Source organism: Felis catus, chromosome F1, assembly GCF_018350175.1.
Source record: "Felis catus isolate Fca126 chromosome F1, F.catus_Fca126_mat1.0, whole genome shotgun sequence".
NCBI lineage: Eukaryota > Metazoa > Chordata > Mammalia > Carnivora > Felidae > Felis > Felis catus.
This window is the reverse complement of record NC_058384.1, coordinates 8,273,469-8,292,096: the sequence shown is the minus strand read 5'-3', so window position 1 is coordinate 8,292,096 and position 18,628 is coordinate 8,273,469. Positions and strand designations below refer to the sequence as shown.

The 18,628-nt window shown below is 40.4% G+C and overlaps 1 protein-coding gene across 8 annotated transcripts in view; it reads right to left on the bottom strand.

The window, feature by feature from the left end:
- RGS7 (regulator of G protein signaling 7) overlaps positions 1-18,628 on the bottom strand; it is a 516,676-nt gene that overhangs the window by 496,395 nt on the left and 1,653 nt on the right. The gene's annotated exons all lie outside the window — the stretch shown is intronic.

Genomic DNA, 18,628 nt, shown 5'->3' with positions numbered 1-18,628 from the left:
AGCTCAGAGCCTGGAGCCTGCTTCAGATTCTGGGTCTCTCTCTCTCTCTCTCTCTCTCTCTCTCTCTCTCTGACCTCTCCCGCTCATGCTGTCTCTGTCTCTCAAAAATAAATAAACACTAAAAAAACAAATTAAAAAAAAAGAGTATTTTATTGATTTTAACTTTTTTACCCATTTTACTGAGCTACAGTTGACATGTAGCACTGTGTATGTTTAAGGTATAGTATGGTACTGTATAGTACAATGACCTTACTTACATAAATGATGACCACAATTACTTTAATTGACATCCATCTATCATCTCATAGAGATACAGAAAATAAAGTAAATGAAAAGGGGGAAAAAGTATTTTTTAGATCAGTATTAGCAGCAATATCCTTATCCCAGACCATTTTTTCTAGGCAGCCCTGGCATTACTACAATTATCTAAGGAGCAGAGAAACGGAATCATTTTGTGAGCAGGGAAGGTACAGAGAGAGGGAGCAAAAGAGAATCCCAAGCAGGCTCGACGCTGTCAGATGCAGAGCCCGATGCAGGGCTCGAATCAATGAACCCTGAGATCACGACCGAGCAGAAAGTAAGAGCTGGACGCTTAACAGACTGAGCCACCCAGGTGCCCCAAAACCGAGACATTTTAAAGGCACATCCGATTAGCATTCAAGCCACAGGTCCTGGTAGGACGAAGAAAGGCAACACTTTACCCGGTCTGTGATATGCAGCATTGCAAGACTTGGCTCAGCCCCACACCCTCCTTAGCCCCACCTTCACAGCCATCAGACTCTATAACCTAGAAGATACCTCCAGAGCATGCTCCTGCCACACGTTCTCAATCATGCCAAGTATTCCATCATACATGTCTGTACATGGAAGAAAGACAGCCAAGTGGGAACACCAGGAGGAAGATGATCTCTAAATAAAGTACAGGGATCCCAGTAAGAATCTAACTGCTTCTGCCAACCTCCCTACACAGCATTCAGTGATATGCCACCTGTCCCTTTTCGTGGTTAATTCTCCACAGTGTCTGCAGCTACCTTCGATAGTTCCTTCTTCAGCTTTCTTAATATACAGATGGATTTTGCTTTGTAACCAATCAGCTTTGCCTCTTCCCAGAAACTCTTCTCCTTCCCCTTTTCTACTTGCAACTGTAAAAACTATTAAGCCTACAATCTGAAAAACCACTGATATTTGTAACTATTTTTAATATAAAGAGCTGAAAGTTTCATGGGGGGAAAATAAAATGCCTTATTGCTGCATAATGTTTTAACATTTTTTTTCAATATGTGAAACTTATTGTCAAATTGGTTTCTATACAACACCCAGTGCTCATCCCAAAAGGTGCCCTCCTCAATACCCATCGCCCACCCTCCCCTCCCTCCCACCCCCCATCAACCCCGTTTGTTCTCAGTTTTTAAGAGTCTCTTATGCTTTGGCTCTCTCCCACTCTAACCTCTTTTTTTTTTTTTTTTTTAACATTTTCAAAGTACTTCCACGTGTCTTATCATATATCATTGGCACAATAATCCTCTGAAGCGGCTGTTCCTAGCACCTCTGTATGTAATGGGAAAGAAGCTCCAAGAGCTTACAAGATCCCTCAAGCTCCCAAAGCCATAGAAGGGTAGCTCCCTGCCCTCAATACACTCACTTCAAGTTTCATATTCCAATCCAACAGGGAATCATCTGGTACAGACCTGACTTCAAATCCTGACACCACCATTTTCCTTCTGGGTGGCCTTAGGCAGAATCTTCACCCTCTCTAGACCTCATTTCGTCATATGAAGAATGGGGGACTAATATACACTCCAGGGGACTGTTATGAAAATCAAACAGAATCAAAGTTGGCATATGATGGGTTTTCAAGACATTCACCTCCCATTTTCTTTTTCATTTCTTTCTTTCTTTTTTTTTTTTTTTTTTTTTTTTGAGAGACAGAGAGAGACAGAGAGAGAGAGAGAAAGAAAGCAGGGGAGGAACAGAGGAAGAGAGACAGAATCCCAAGCAGGCTCCACACCCAGCATGGAGCCCAATGTGGGGCTCGATCCCACAACCATGAGATCGTGATCTGAGCCGAAATCAAGAGTTCAGACACTTAACCCACTGAGCCACCCAGGCACCCTTCACTTACCCTTTTCAAATTTGCTCTACCACATCGTTCACCTCTTCTACCTCCTTCCCCTGTATCACCCTTTTTTCAAACACACTCATCTTGCGTCTCACCTGATTTGGCAGTCCTCCCCAGTTCAGCAGTGTGTTAACAGTCCTTTGATGTATAGTGTGTTTTTTTTTAACGTTTATTTATTCTTGAGACAGAGAGAGACAGAGCATGAATGGGGGAGGGGCAGAGAGAGAGGGAGACACAGAATCGGAAGCAGGCTCCAGGCTCTGAGCCATGAGCCCAGAGCCTGACGCGGGGCTCGAACTCACGGACCGTGAGATCGTGACCTGAGCTGAAGTCGGACGCTCAACCCACTGAGCCACCCAGGCGCCCCTATAGTGTGTTTTATACACAGTGTGTTTCTATAACAAGAATTAGCCCACACACAATTGGTAAATCACGGAAACGTGTCAGTCCAACACAGAAGCCCCACCGGCTCATGCACAATTTTTCCAGCATAATACATTTTGTGCTGCCATGACAAAGCGGCCAAACCCAAAGCACACATACACAGGTGGGCGCAGCAAGCCACGGAAGGATGCATCACCACCCACGTGGCTTGTTCCTCCTCTTGGCTCAACCTGGCTACACACTAGGTTTCAAAAAGGTTTACTGCACATTCCTCCCAGATATTTGAACAAAACAAATACACAAACACCAGAGGAGGTGCCAGGACGGTTTTGTGCCAAGCTCCTCTACGTGCAGATTCCGATGCTAATGTCCCTCTATCCTTGTTTTGGGAATCTGGCAGACCCCATACTGCCTTATATGCTTCTCCATCAAGCCGCCTTCTTCTTTACCTTTTAAAGATAAAGTCTTGTATTACTGTGTTATCCCTTTCTTTATGGGGAAAACAGGATGCTATTGTAGTTGAGCTATCATTTTTAATAAGATCACTATTGTTTTGGCTAATGTTTAATTAAACATTAAATGTTTTGAGTGACTTATTCCAATTCTATTTCCTTTAAAATGTCAGTTATTTTTAGTGCGTGATTTTTCAGAATGTGAGGGTTTTTTTTTTTAATTTGTTTTTTTTTTCAACATTTATTTATTTTAGGGACAGAGAGAGACAGAGCATGAACGGGGGAGGGGCAGAGAGAGAGGGAGACACAGAATCAGAAACAGGCTCCAGGCTCTGAGCCATCAGCCCAGAGCCTGACGCGGGGCTCGAACCCACGGACCGCGAGATCGTGACCTGGCTGAAGTCAGACGCTTAACCGACTGCGCCACCCAGGCGCCCCTGTGAGGGTTTTTTTTAAGGAATGTATTGTGCTACAGCAGAAATGCCCATATTTTGCTTTGTTGTGTGGATATTTTTGAAATATGGAGGCACTGCGGCTTGATGGAATAAATGGTACAAATAAAGTGTTCTCACTGCACTTACTTAACTCTCTTTGCTAAAATTCAACTCAGCACCTCTTGCCTATGGTTAAGAATGTACAAATTCTACCAAAGATGCTACCATGGTGGGCAGTTCCTACTGATTTTCATAAACATGCTCAACAAAATGCTTCTAAACATAAAACAAGGTTCAAATACAGTGTTCAAATAAATCTATGCAGAATTGGCCTAGTTCTACCACTTTAAGCAGCTTTTATTATAGAAAATTATCCCATTTTTAAATTAGCCAAACTTCTAAGTAAGCAAAGATACTGTGAGAAGACCACCTTCAGCCGTAGGATCCGTGGTAGGAGTGAACAAGTGCTAGGGCAAAGAAATAAGTTCAAATATTTTTTAAAGTTTTTCCTCTTACCCCTAGCACAAGTAATTTGCAGTAAATAAATAATATGGTTTTCATCTGCACTTGTTTTTGACATGGGCAAACAAGCTTTCCAGACCTCAGTTTCCTTACAGGAAAACAAGAATTTTTAAAAACCATATAACCGTAACGTCAACTTTATGAGGGTGTGTGTGTGTGTGTGTGTGTGTGTGTGAGTGAAAGTGCTTGTGAATCTCTTGATCCTCCAATCTTGACATTTCAAAGTGCTCGGGTAAAGAACATACAATTGTCCTCACTGATTTTTTCATCCCCTGACACTTCTAGTAAATTACCTTGAACATGATAATTGTTCAATAAGTATCTGCTAAATTAAATTGAACCATATGCATAATTAACCAAAGTCCAAATTTCTCAATTAAGTTGTTTAAAAGAAACCAGATTTATTCCAAGATAGCAAATAGATTGTTTTTAAAATTAAACAAGAAACTTGTATTTCAAATAAAACTTGAGTCCTATTACGATCTTACAGATACAAAATAAAAGGCATTGGATATAGTTTTCCAAATTGGTTTGAATTTGGGTTTGTTGCAAGTGACAGATACCCAAATTACAATGTCTGGAAGATAAGGCAGGCAGTGGAAAAACTGTTTACAATATTATGATAGATGCATGTCATTACATATTTGTCCAAACCCACAGGATATGTAACACCAAGGGTGAATCCTATGGTAAACAGTGGACTTTGGTTGATGATGATGATGATGATGATGATGATGATGATGATGATATGTCCATATAGGATCATCCTTGATAAGAAAATATACCACCCTGGTGAATAATGTTGATAATGGGGGGCTCTATGGAGGGGCAGGAGGTATATGGGAAATCTCTCTACCTTCCTCTCCATTTTGTTGTAAACCTAAGAGCGCTTTAAAAAAATAAAATCTTGGGGCGTCTGGGTGGCTCAGTCGGTTAAGCGGCCGACTTCCGCTCAGGTCAGGATCTTGCGGTCCGTGAGTTCGAGCCCTGCTTCGGGCTCTGTGCTGACGGCTCAGAGCCTGGAGCCTGTTTCAGATTCTGTGTCTCCCTCTCTCAGACCCTCCCCCATTCATGCTCTGTCTCTCTCTGTCTCAAAAATAAATAAACGTTAAAAAAAAATTTTTTTTAATAAAATCTTAAAAAAATAGACGACATAAGTTAATTTTCCTTTAACATGGAAGTTTACGTAGGCAAGCCAGGTCAGTGGTCAGGGACCCAGGTTCACTCCCTTTTGTTGGTCTGCCATCCAGGTCTCTCACCTTCCACTTCACACCAGGATGACCTGATTCCAGCCAGCAAGAATGAGAAAAGGAAGAAAGAAAGATATATCCTTTTTTTAAAGGGCATGTCCCAGATACTACACAAACCTCTTCTGCTTACATTTCACTGGCCAGAAAGCATCACAGAAAGCATCCCATGCCCACCAGGTCTTGGAAGCCTAGGAAATGTGATCTTCACTCCAGTGGCCATGTGCCTCCATGTAAATGCAGAGTGCTATTACTCCAGAAATGTCCAGGACAGAGAGGTTTACCACAGTTCTATACAGCGACAATGAGCTTTGAATCAAACAGATCAATATGTACAGATAAGTTGATTAGCTTCTAATCAGTTCTCAGAGTAAGAATACCACTGAGTTTTCACAGTATTTTTAGTATTTAAGGCCATATGTAATATAATGCTAGTTATCAGGAAGAGTCAGAACTCACCTCCTACAGATAAACTGCTTTAGCTTCAAGCCATTAAAACACCCAGCCCAAATGACCTGTACTGAGACTTAATACTAAGGCATCTTCAAATTAAGTGTTCTAAGATACATAAATAAATAACTGCATAAGGCCAAGATTTAAGATGGAAGGAGAGATTAATTTGAAATTATTTTTTCTGGTTATAATCATGAATACATCTGTCTTCAGGATAGAGCTGAAGTGCTCTAAATGCTAAAATTCCTAAATGCTGTATTCACTATTATTATCCAAACTTAAATGCATTGGGAATAAAAGTGTGGGGAGACTATATAAAAGCCAAAGAAAGACAATGAATGTTATAATTTTGAGAGGGTCTGTGATATTCTTTAAAGCATGTATAAGATTCTCTAAGAGATGTAAGACTTCTTGCCTCATCATAATACCCCCAAAGGCAATTATTTCATAGATCCAAAACAAATAAAACTGAATTTATTTTTAAATGTGCTATTATTTAAGTTTTTTTATTCATTAAGCTTCATCACTACCATCACCCAAAAGAGTCAAATATGGAGGTTACACTCTTAACTAAAAACCTGGAAATTAATGACAGAACAAAGGACTTTAAAGTCCTTTTTTAATAAAAAAGCTAGCTCAGAATGTCACTTTGGCTCAGGTCATGAGCTCATGGCTCGTGAGTTCAAGTCCCACATTGGGCTCTGTGCTGACAGCTCAGAGCCTGGAGCCTGCTTCCAATTCTGTGTCTCCCTCTCTCTCTGCTCTCCCCCTCTCACATTCTCTCTCTCTCTTCCACTCAAAAAAAAAAAAAAATTAAAAATTTTCTAAAAAGCTAGCTCAGAAGTTCAAACAAAAATAACAGAATTTTGGTTAGACAGAAATCTACACGGTCATACAGTTCATAGGTCAAAACCATTCCTGAGGACAGTCTAATCTGTATTTGAAAGCTCACAGATTCTCCAAAGAAGACATGAAAATGCCCAACAAGTACATGAAAAGATGCTCAATCATTATGGAAATGCAAATAAAAACCACAATAAGATACTACCTCATACCCGTTAGGATGACTATTATCAAAGAGAACAAGTGTTGGTAAGGATACAGAGAACTTGTATCCGTTGTGTACTGCTGTGGGGAATGTAAAATGGTTCAGCCACTATGGAAAATGGTATGGTGGTTCCTCAAAAGAATTAAAAACACAATTACCATATGATCAAGCAATTCCAATTCTAGGACTTGAAAGCAGGGACTCAAATAGATATTTGTACACTCATGTTTATTCCAGCATTATTCTGTGAATAACAGCCAAAGGTGGAAGGAACCCAAGTGCTCATCCATAGATGATGGATAAACAAAATATGAGACATACCCATCCAATGGAGTATTATTCAGCCTTAGAAATTTCTGGCACATACCACAACATGGATGAACCCTGAGGACATTGAACTTAGTGAAATAAGACAGTCACAAAAGGACAAATACACTATGATTCCATTTATATCAGCAATTACATTTATAAAGTAGCAAGGTGGTTGTCAGGACTGGGAGAGAAGAACAGGGAACTGGTGTTTAATGGGTACAAGTTTCAGTTTTGCAAGATGAAAGAGTTCTGGAGATGGACAGTGGTGATGGTTGTACAACAATGTAAATATACTTAGTGCCTCTGACCTGTACACTTAAAAATGGTTAAAATGATAAATTTTATGTTATGTACATATTATCTCAATTAAAAATTTTAAAAGAAAAAATGATAGACCCATTTGAGAAAATATTTATTTTATTAAGTTTATTTATTTATTTTGAGAGAGACAGAGAGACACAAGAGAGGGAGGGGCAGAGAAAGAGAGAATCCCAAGCAGGTCCAACACGGTCAGTACAGAGCCTGAGGCAGGGCTTAAACTCACAAACCATGAGATCATGACCTGAGCTGGAACAAAGCGTTGGATGCTCAACCAACTGAGCCACCCAGGCACCCCAATTTGAGCAAATATTTAAAAAATAAAAAACTCATTAAGTAGGATGTACCATTACACTAAGGACTCAAGATGATAAAAAAATAATTATCATTTCATTTACTTTTCCTTAAAAGTAATCTAGCAGTCTACGCATATATGAAGGAATTTAGATCTTAAAAGATATTTTTTTCTCAGATTTGCCTCAAAATAATCAACTGGGGGATAGCATAAGTGGGGAAGTACAAGCGAAACAAGATTCACCTATGGTTAATAACCACTGACGCAATGCTATGGACACATGAAGGTCCTTTATATCATTTTTTTATAGCTGTATTTGTTTCAATTGTGCCATAACTCAACAGTTTTAGTCACTTTTTATTGTACACTTATTATATGAAACAGTTTTAAACAAAATTATTAAGAGCCACTAAAGAGCAGCAAATTCTACAACATGCGTAAGAAAGAACATTTTCAAAGGGAAGTGCTCCTTAGACATTACCACTTGCTTTGATAGAGAAACCCAGTTCCTATTCTTTGGGCTTTTGTAAGTAACAGTTAAAATATATTGAATGTTTCCTACTTATCTAGACTTTACATACACTATTTTTGTAATCCTCACAATAACCTATTATTATCCCCATTTTACAGATGAGGAAACTGCAACTCAAAAAAGCAAAGTAGGGGCGCCTGGGTGGCTCAGTCGGTTGAGCATCCGACTTCGGCTCAGGTCATGATCTCACGGTCTGTGAGTTCGAGCCCCACATCGGGCTCTCTGTTGATGGCCCAGAGCCTGGAGCCTGCTTCGGATTCTGTGTCTCCCTCTCTCTCTGCCCCTCCCCCGCTCATGCTCTGTCTCTCTCTCTGTCAAAAATAAATAAAACATTTAAAAAAAACAAAAACAAACAAACAAAAAACAAAAACAAAAAAGCAAAGTAATTTGATTCAAGTTCACAGGTATTATGTCAGCTTTAACCTAGGCGTCTGACTGCAAAGCCTTCAATTTAACAAGCACCTTTCTCTAATGACAAGAGTCTCTTTCCCTTTCTTGGTAGCTAAGGATGGCCTCATCGATCCTGAGTGGCCAGAACTGATGATGCCTGATTGAGAACCTATGGAGGGAGACATTTCGTTTTCTAAGGGGTAAGACCAACACCTTTGCCTCAGTTGTCTCAGTAAAGCCCTGAGGATTTTAAACATTAGCTTAGCTCAATTTAGCATCAGAGGCTGTAAGACCTTGGGCACAGAACTGCAACAAGAAGATACAGATCAACATAAAATTTATTTTAGAAAACAAGATGACCCAAAACAAGTAAACTTTCACATCGCCCATTTCTTCCCCTTTTGTGTTAATAATCATCCTATGATGAGTTGCTTGACATCTGTCTTTGCCCCCATGAAATAAGCTCAGTCAGGGCTCAGATGCTGTCTGCCTTGTCTACAAGTCCATCCCTGGTGCTACCATGGTGCTTAAACATAGCCAAGGCTCAATGTATGTGTAGTGAGAGGAACTGAATTCTGAGTGTCATGAGTGTTCACTAATTTAATTGGAAGCAACACGGTGAAGAGGAGAGTAAGGTGTTTGGAGCAAGCATTCATTCATTCATTCGTTCCTTCACTCATTTGTGCATTTATGCAATCAATATTTGGGACACCTACTACGTGCCATTTTTCTAAGTGCTGGGAACACAGCAATGAAAGATAGATGTCTCTACCTTGGCTCTGCTTCTAATCCCTGAGCAATCCTGGGCAGTCACTCAGTCTGCAGGGGTCAGTTTCAGCTGTTGTACCAGAAAAACAGGATTCTAATAACCAATATGCAACATTATTTTAAGGAAAATGGGTAATATATGTAAAGAAGTAGGGTAAACACTCAATAAATGGCAACTATTCTAATTAGTGACAAATCAAAAGTCAAAACAAAATACTAAGTAGAAGACAGAGCAAGTGACAAATGGCATTAACTTCCAGAGGAAATGCACCTAGCAAAGTTCAGTGAGAAAAACAAGGTTGGTAACAATGTGTTCTTTCTATGTGGTGCTTAGTTTTCTTCAAAATGTTTGGGATATATCATCTTAAATAGGAGTGAAAATCTCCCTAGATTTTTATACAAGAGAAAAAGTATCTACTGGAACCAGTTTAGCTTGACATTCAAAAGCTTTGTGGCCAAAGAAGGTTATGCAGATTTAAACTGTTTTTGACATCTTCCAGCAATGACCAAACAGAGGAAATCATGTCAACTGAGCTTCTAAATGACCTACAGCCACGGGACACTTGGCAAGCTGGAAAAGACTTATTAGGAAGCCTACTGTAAAGTTTATTCTTTCAAGGAGTCTCGGTAATTTCCTCAATCCCCCCCCCCCCCAGAAAAAAAGGCTACAAGTCTTATTTGTCAATCACTCTCAGTCAAGAATTTCCACTTATATTTCATTTCATCTTCTCAAAGATTCTGTGAAGCAGTCTCTGTTAATTTTATGAGGGAAATGAAATTCAGAGAAGGTAAGAAATGTGCCCAAGCTCACGTGGCTCGTGAAGGGTGGTACAAGAATCCACAACACAGCCCTTCGGGTGGGGAGACCCTGCCCCTCCATCACTGCCACTTCCCACGGCTTTCCACCACCCTTTCAACTTTCTGAGATAAGAAAGAGAAGTGAGCTTTAAAAATATGGATTCCTTATACCCCAACTTTAAATTCTCAACAAGGATTCCAACCACTGTAAATCCCTTTTACCTGAAAGCCTCTGGTTTTTTCTCAGTCCTGTTAGGAACTGGAAAGGCTACAACGCATCCCTGAGATGCCACAAGATGGGAGATTAGCTGAAGTGCCTTTGACATCAAGTCATCTGAGTACCTACAAGTGCCCTTCCTGGATGGTGTCAATAGGCTCTGGTCCCATAATCACTATCATCTCACCTCAGGAGAGCCACCCTCTCCAGATGCTGAAAGTTTCCACAGGATGAGACAATAAATAAATAAATAAATAAATAAACAAACAAACAAACAAACAAGCAAGCAAGCAAGCAAACAGAGTAGTCATTTGATATCATTTATCATAATATGTACCATCACCTTATCAGGCCAGGGTCTTCCTTCAAAACTTCACTTCTATTTCGTTCTTTTAAAAAAATCATTTGTTGAGCCCCCAATTTGTTGCAAGCACTGTGTGCCTAGTGTCAGACTAGGTATAGCATATTCTTTATCTCTTCTCTTGGGTTTGATGCTGTTTTCCCAAAGGTCTTCACTCCTTAAGCACTGTCAAATACAATAGTCACTAGCCACAGGAGCTATTTAAATTTAAATTACTTAAAATTAAGTATAATTTAAAATCCAGGTCTTGGGTAACACCAGCCACGTTTCAAGTGTTCAGTTGCTCCGTGTGGGTAGTGGCTACCATATTAAACAATCCACATACAGATTATTTCCACCATGGTAAGAAGTTCCACTGGACAGTTGGATGCTCCAACAGATGCTCCACAGAGCACCACGTTCTGTGTTTTCATCTGCCTAGGCCTTCCAGCCAGCATCAAATCAAGAACAGAACTACTCTCAGAGTAGGACAGACCAAGTTCCCAATCTTACCATTCCTGAGGCTCCAAAGGCTGGAGTGCAGTAGAAGGGAAAAAGGAATCTAGTAACCTATCTCTTGTGAGTGACTAGGCATCCAAGGATGCCATGGAGTAACCAGGATGCTGATTACCTACTGATACTGAATTACAAACACGGAGACTTATTGCAGTTATTTTAAAAGATGGAGAGAGACACAGAAAGAAAAATAAAGACTCGAATTCAAGCTTTGTGACTGCAGACAAATTGCGTAACTTCTCTAATCCTAAATTTCGTCATCTGCAAAGTGAAAAGGTAGATCCATTCTAGGTTCCCTTTCATTTCCAAAATTCCTGGATTCAAAAGCTTTATTTACTTTACATAATATTCAAGGAACTGTGCAGACTTCAAAGATATATAAGATACCACTTCAAAGAGCTTATTAAAAAGAAGCTAGTAACTTTAAAAAAAGAGTAAAAGCTAGCTACATAGGGATAAAGAATATAAGAAAGGACATTGTGAGAGTCATGAAAATGGTATTACCAAAGTATCTCACAGAATCTGCCTCGCTAACTATCAGGAAGACATGAAAATGTTCACCTTTTTTCCCTTCAAAAAATTTAACAACATAGTAGACCCCACGGCACATACAAGGTGTTTCCTTAAATAAACAGGAATAGGAAAATAATAATAATTACTATTACTGTTACAGACACTTATTGAAGATCTAATATATGTTAGGTTCTATACAAGACACATCCCTAAGTAACTCATTTTGCCATCAAACAGCTCTACGAAGGAAACATTTTTGGTTTTCATTACTTTACAGATAAGGAAACCAAAGTGAAAGTAGTCCGTTGCTAACCCACAACCAGACAGGTCAACAGTGGCAGAGCCGAGATTTAAAACCAAGACGACCCGGACACCTGGGGGGCTCAGTCGGTTAAGCATCCGTCTTCAGCTCAGGTCCTGATCTCACAGTCTGTGGGTTCGAGCCCCGTGTCAGCCTCTGTGCTGAGAGCTTGGAGCCTGGAGCCTGCTTTAGATTCTGTGTCTCCATCCCTCTGGCCCTTCCCTGCTCATGCTGTGTGTCTGTCTGTCTCTCTGTCTCTGTCTCTCTGTCTCTCTCTCTCAAAAATGAATAAACATTAAAAGATTAAAATAAAACAAGACCACCCAACTGCAGGGCACATGTTTCTTCCACTTCACACTGGCTCCTGAAGAAAAAGTTTACTTGCCAATCACAAGGACGGATGTCAAATAAGAAGGCTCCCAGCCTTACTCTTAAGAACCCAGCTAATGTCACAAAGCTGCCATTTTCCTATTTTTTCAGTAAACGGAAGAGCAACTTCTTCTCTCTGAATGGGCTCCTCAGCCAAAATACCCCAGCCTGGACCAGGTGGCAATTTTAATGAAACTGGAACCAAGTTCATGACTTGTCTGTTAGAGCTCCAATGTCCTGAGACCTTTGTTAATTGAATTAGACACAAGACAAAGGGAAAAGAGGGTAAGTTAAATTTTCATATTGCCTTGGGCAAATGGCAGAAAGAAGTGGGCCTTGTTTTCCCTAAGGAACCGGGTACCCACTTTATCATTTACAATTATTTTATAATTAGATTGGTATTTTGTAACACAGAAGTCCCTGTCACCCTGACCTTCCAATACCTCCGTTTCACTGCTATGAAGGGGAGGAGCAAGAGCTTGTTTTCCACAATTCTGTTTTCAAGGAGACTTAACATTTCATATATCACTAAACTATCCAAATCCAAAACATTTCCGTATTCTCTGCAGTGATCGCATTCCATCACCAATACCACCTAAAAATACCCTGCTTTCCATCACTCAGTAGAACCACAAAGGCTATTAGAAGGCAATAAAATCCCTAGATAGCTTCTCTTTCCTACATCTGCACTCTCCCCTGATCAATTAGATTCACGGAGGCTGGAGGTGGGAAATAAAGGAAATAAAATTCAGGCCACAAATCCTTATCTTAATCTCACAAATGGCACTGACAAGCAACAACTGGTGCGGGAAAAGCCCAACCGTGGAAGGCTTTCCGGCTCTGAGCTCAGGTTAATGATTATCCAAAATCCATCATTGAATTATTACTCATAACATGTCCACTTCTCAGCAAAAAATATCATAGATGACGGTTCTATTCTATCTCAGGGCACATGTCAGTATTTATGTTACTGAGGGGAAAACAGGTCTGCATTTGATTCAGACAGATTAAATTCATATTTATAGTAGACAATATCCCTTAGTCCAGAAAGGAGCTTTCAAGTAATCTAATTCTAGAAGACAGTCCATCTCAGAATTTTTGAGCAATGGCAAGACGTTTCTCCTGCTCCCTGCCTCCCATCGACACCCCTAATTTAGAAATCTGAAGGTGTAAAGGCTCAGACCTTTTCTGATTACCTATTTGCAAGCACTCCTTCCTTTTCTCACGGGCCTTTCTCTTATCACTTATAAGTATACTTCATCAGCACCCTAAACCCAGAAAGACCAAGACAAGTAAGGTTCAAAAAAGTCAACAGTTGGGGCGCCTGGGTCAGTCCATTAAGTACCTGACTTCGGCTCAGGTCACGATCTCACAGTTAGGGAGTTCAAACCCCACATCAGGCTCTGTCTACATGGAGCCTGCTTCAGATCCTCTGTCTCCCTCTCTCTCTGCCCTCCCCTGCACTCTCGCTCTCTCTCTCTCAAAAATAAACATTTAAAAAATGTCAAAAATTATTTTTGATAATGGAGTTCAAGGAGGGGGGGGTGGATATTGACACCCTCAAGGTTAACCAGATTGGACAATCCTAAAGAGACAAATGCACTGAGTTAATACAGAAAATGTCAGCTAACTCGCCACTAACAGACTAGTAACTGTCTGTGGCTCAATTCCTCCCAAAGAAGAAGCAAGTCCTTCCCCTTTCTTATGGGTACCTGTACTCTTATGAAACAGACAGAGAGACTTCACAAACAGCTTCCAAAGGCAAGTCTAGGTCAAGCCAATCAGCATGGGCGATCGTCCTATGGGGCTGACATCTCCCACTGCATCTTTCTGTAGGAAGGGCCAGTGGGCCCCTCTTGCTCTTCAAGAACAGAGCAGTCGGTCCTTAAAGACTAAGCTTTTGCCACACCACATACACAGCAACATATTGGACCCCATGGCACACAAGTTTAAAAGCACCCTTTCAAGAGCATGTGCGTAACACGCACCCAAACCAGACTGGAATCTGCTCTCTTCTCCAAAAGACATCATTTTATCTTTTACAACGAAACTGAGCATCATCTCAGGGAAAACTTACCTTCACATTTAGGTCTGTCTTTATTTTTATTTTTTTTTTAATTTTTTTTTTAACGTTTATTTATTTTTGGGACAGAGAGAAACAGAGCATGAACGGGAGAGGGGCAGAGAGAGAGGGAGACACAGAATCGGAAGCAGGCTCCAGGCTCTGAGCCATCAGCCCAGAGCCTGACGCAGGGCTCAAACTCACAGACCGCGAGATCGTGACCTGAGCCGAAGTCGGATGCTTAACCGACTGAGCCACCCAGGCGCCCCTAGGTCTGTCTTTAAAAGAAGAAATTAAAAGGAAAAAGCAACTGGAAGGAGAGTGAGCACATGGGAGATGAAGAGAGGAGAGGAACACAGGACAGAGGAGAGGACAGGTGAGGTGAGGGCACAGGACAGAGGAGAGGGCAGGTGAGGTGAGGTGAGGTGAGGTGAGGTGAGGACACAGGACAGAGGAAAGGACGGGTGAGGTGAGGTGAGGGCAAAGGACAGAGGAGAGGGCAGGTGAGGTAAGGTGAGGGCACAGGTTTGCTCCATCCAAAAACACATTCATCCCACCAAGGTAGTGAATGAGGAAAATATTTTGATTTTCTTTTCTGGCCATTGAAGCATAAATAGCTGCTGCAGTAATAGCAAAATTATTGGTCATTGTGAGCAGTTCTGCTGGTGAGAGGCCGGCATTCCAGACCATTTGAAATACTGGCCCCAAGGTGCCCTAGATATTTTGTTTTTCAAATGCAGGAATGTCAGCTGCTGGACAAAACGTGATGTATCCTGTCTAGTGGGCAGCATGCTGGCCAGACACCGGATTTGGAATGTGTGTCCCTGCCCCCTGGGTTCTAGCTTGACCGTCCTGCACAGCCAGTGCTGCGTCCAGAACAAGGATTCTGCCCTGTGGAACAGAGCGAGAAGGCAGCAGTGGTTGGGCCTCATCAACCAAAGCCAAAACTGCGTTCTAGGCTAGCACCTCTACCAATGTCTCAAGAAACCTCCCAAACCCAAGGCAAGCTGGAACTCAGTGGGTCTCTTCTTAAGAAAGTGGGTTATTTCTCATTCCAATCTTAGTTAAGGCCTGCCCGGATGGAGCCTAGAAAGCCCGAAAATTAAATGTGGCCGAGACTCACATCTTATGAGCTTTCAAATAAAGTGTTCTCAAATACATAAAATGGCGTAACGACTCTAACTTAATCACTTGCTTATGAAAAAACAGCGTTGTGAGTTGAAAAACTGGTAAGGCATATACTGTGTCCATATGGATGTTTAAAATGTACTTGACATCAAATGAAGCCTACAGAGACCCTTTCTTTTTAAAATTCTTTTAGTGAAGTGCAATGTTATATTAGTTTCAGATGTACAACACCCTAATCCATTACTCTATACATTACTCATTGCTCACCACCCTACTGTCGTCACCATCTGTCACCATACAACATCATTACAATATTAACCATATTCCCTATGCTGTAGTTTTCATCCCTGTGACTTATTTACAATTGGAAGTTTGTATCTCTTAATACCCTTTACGTATTTTACCCCATCCTTCCACCTGAGATGCCTCACATGAAACCAAAAAGCTGCTCACAGACATCCCAGGCTGACCTGCAGGTCCCAACCCTGACCGTGAGGCAGCACCACGATTGTCCATAGCCTGCACCACAGCAGCGCTCACTCTGCCTGGAGCATCATCCTTCTACACACTGTATATTTTTCCATAACGTCACTACGGAATCCTCCATGGAAAGAGACCTTTAGAATTCTCCCGTCATTTGGAGGAACTCCTATAATCTGGATGAGAGTAATCACAAGAGAGAGACACATCTGACGGACACGAGAAACGCATGCATCCCAGCTCTTGTCTGTGCATCCCACTTTGCTAACCATTCACTGTTCCCCTCTCTCACGGGAATGTGTTACGACGTGTCATTCATAGCCTACCCAGATAAAACGGAAACCGCACATACGTGTCTTTAGTGTGTGTGAATCACCACAATCCTGGATAAACAAGAGGTGGCCTGTGGGGGAGGGGAAACAGTGAGAACACCGGTGAATGTGTCTAGCTCAAAACCTATTGCCAAGAACTATGTTTCAACAATGAAGCAGAAGTGGAAAACTGGCATGAGAGGACAAAAACAGCAATTTATCCACTCTCTCCGCTGCTACTGAGCAATGTGCCATGGTACCCAAGTTCTTTTCGAAACCTGTGATTGACTTCTTGATTGTTACGCGTTTGTAACCCAGTGCTTCTTCCTTTAAGCAGGTAGCGATGAAACATCCTCGTAACAGATACCAGTCCTATGCGTCTCTCCAACTACTTTGCTGTTCTTCACATTAAAATCTAGCCTCTACTGAAAATGTAAATATAAATAAGGTGCAAGAAACAGGGGTAAAACGGTCACATGAAACCATGACGTCAGGGTTGTATGTCTCCAAACAGACATGGGCCATTTTGATGTGTGTCTTGTTATATAAATTATCTGGTATTTATACATTATTCTTTATATCACAAATACAAAATATGTGTGCTTGGAGAATAAAAGCAGAGATAGGCAATCCATAATCAAGCATTATGAGCACAATTTACTGAACTGAGTTATTTTTTTTTCTGAAAATGATTTAGCAGAGAAATAGTTTCTAAAAATAAATTGTGTCATTAATACGAAACACAGTAATAAAAGGAGGGAAAAATAAGTAATACAAGCATTTCCAAGCTTAACCAACAAAATGATAATGTTGAAAACAATGAGGCATTATACTCTTTCCCTGAAGACATAGTCTGTTAACTTACTAGTAGCCCTAGCAGCAATTTGGTGTCACACAACAACTTACAGAGCAAATTCAAAATTAGCACTAAGAAGCTCAGGTACCCTAAATAATCTAATAACTATTTCTAAAACTCCTAGCCTCATATTTTCATTTATTCTCATAATAATTGACTAAATGAGACACACAGATTCATGTCATAGTAAGTTTATTTCTAATCAAGATAAGCATTAGGTGTCTGATCAATGTGACCCTAACCTTCCATAAGGAACCAGAAAAAGAATACAGTGTTTGACCAAACAAGAGTAGCTAACTACTGTAATTTTCCATCCAAAAATCCAGCTTTCCACATGCACATGCCTATAAGATAGAACTTACGATTTCTCATCTCTTGCATATTTTAATATTCAAAGCATACCAAACAATAAAAATATCGTAACTTACTTAAAAACACATAACTGCCCTCCAAACAGCTCTTCTCAGAACGAATTCTATTTAGAATGGGCAAATATCCAGTTATTTCGATCGATGTAGCAATACAATCATAATAATTTAGGCTCAAGTGGATTATGTTCTTGATTATCCAGTTGGGATGCTTTAGGTCTAAAATAAGCAACTAATCTCCAATTTTTATTTCCTATCATACTGTGTTGTCCCAGACACAAAAAAACTGCATTCACAGGTACACAATACAATACTGTTTGTATGGCTAAAGAGAAAAACAACTAACATTGCATCAGGATGTCCATTCACCTTCACATGAAAGCAATACCAATATTGCCTCAAACACATACTCATCACCATCTCTCGGTGATTTGGGCCCACATAGAAGAGGTTAGATTTATCACAGGTCAAGATAGCAGACAGCTTTTCAGCTTTATTCATGAAAGAACATACACAAACTCATCCTGGACTCTTCAATGGGCTCATGCTAATTAAAACCTTTAACAATTTTCTTGATTCCAAGGTATGACTTCCTTTTCGTTATTGCTAATGTTAACTGAAGAAATCTTGCCCCATAAGCGCTACAGGTAATATGCTAAGGAAAAATAATCCCAGCATAAAATGCAATTGAAACGATTGGCACAGAAGTTAAATAAAGAATATTGCTTCCTTAATTTTAGGACTATTGTTGATTATGACCAGAATGAAGTTACCTAAGCAACCACTCTAAAGCACACACAATATTCAAATGCATCTTTATTATGGTGGCTCAGTGTCTAGAAGTTTGTTGCTGATAGCTGCAATAAAATGTATAAAGCTATCAGATCAGTTGGTGGCAAGAAAAAAAAAAAAGCAACCGTAAACGTTTATGTAGGATTCATATGGCACTGGAACATAAATACCCATAAACAAAACCATAAAAATAACCCAAAGTAAAAAATAATTTAGGCTAAGACAAAAAACAAACCAAAAAAAACACACACACACACACACACAGAAAAAGTTTAGTCGCAAGTAAACTGTTAACACCAACCA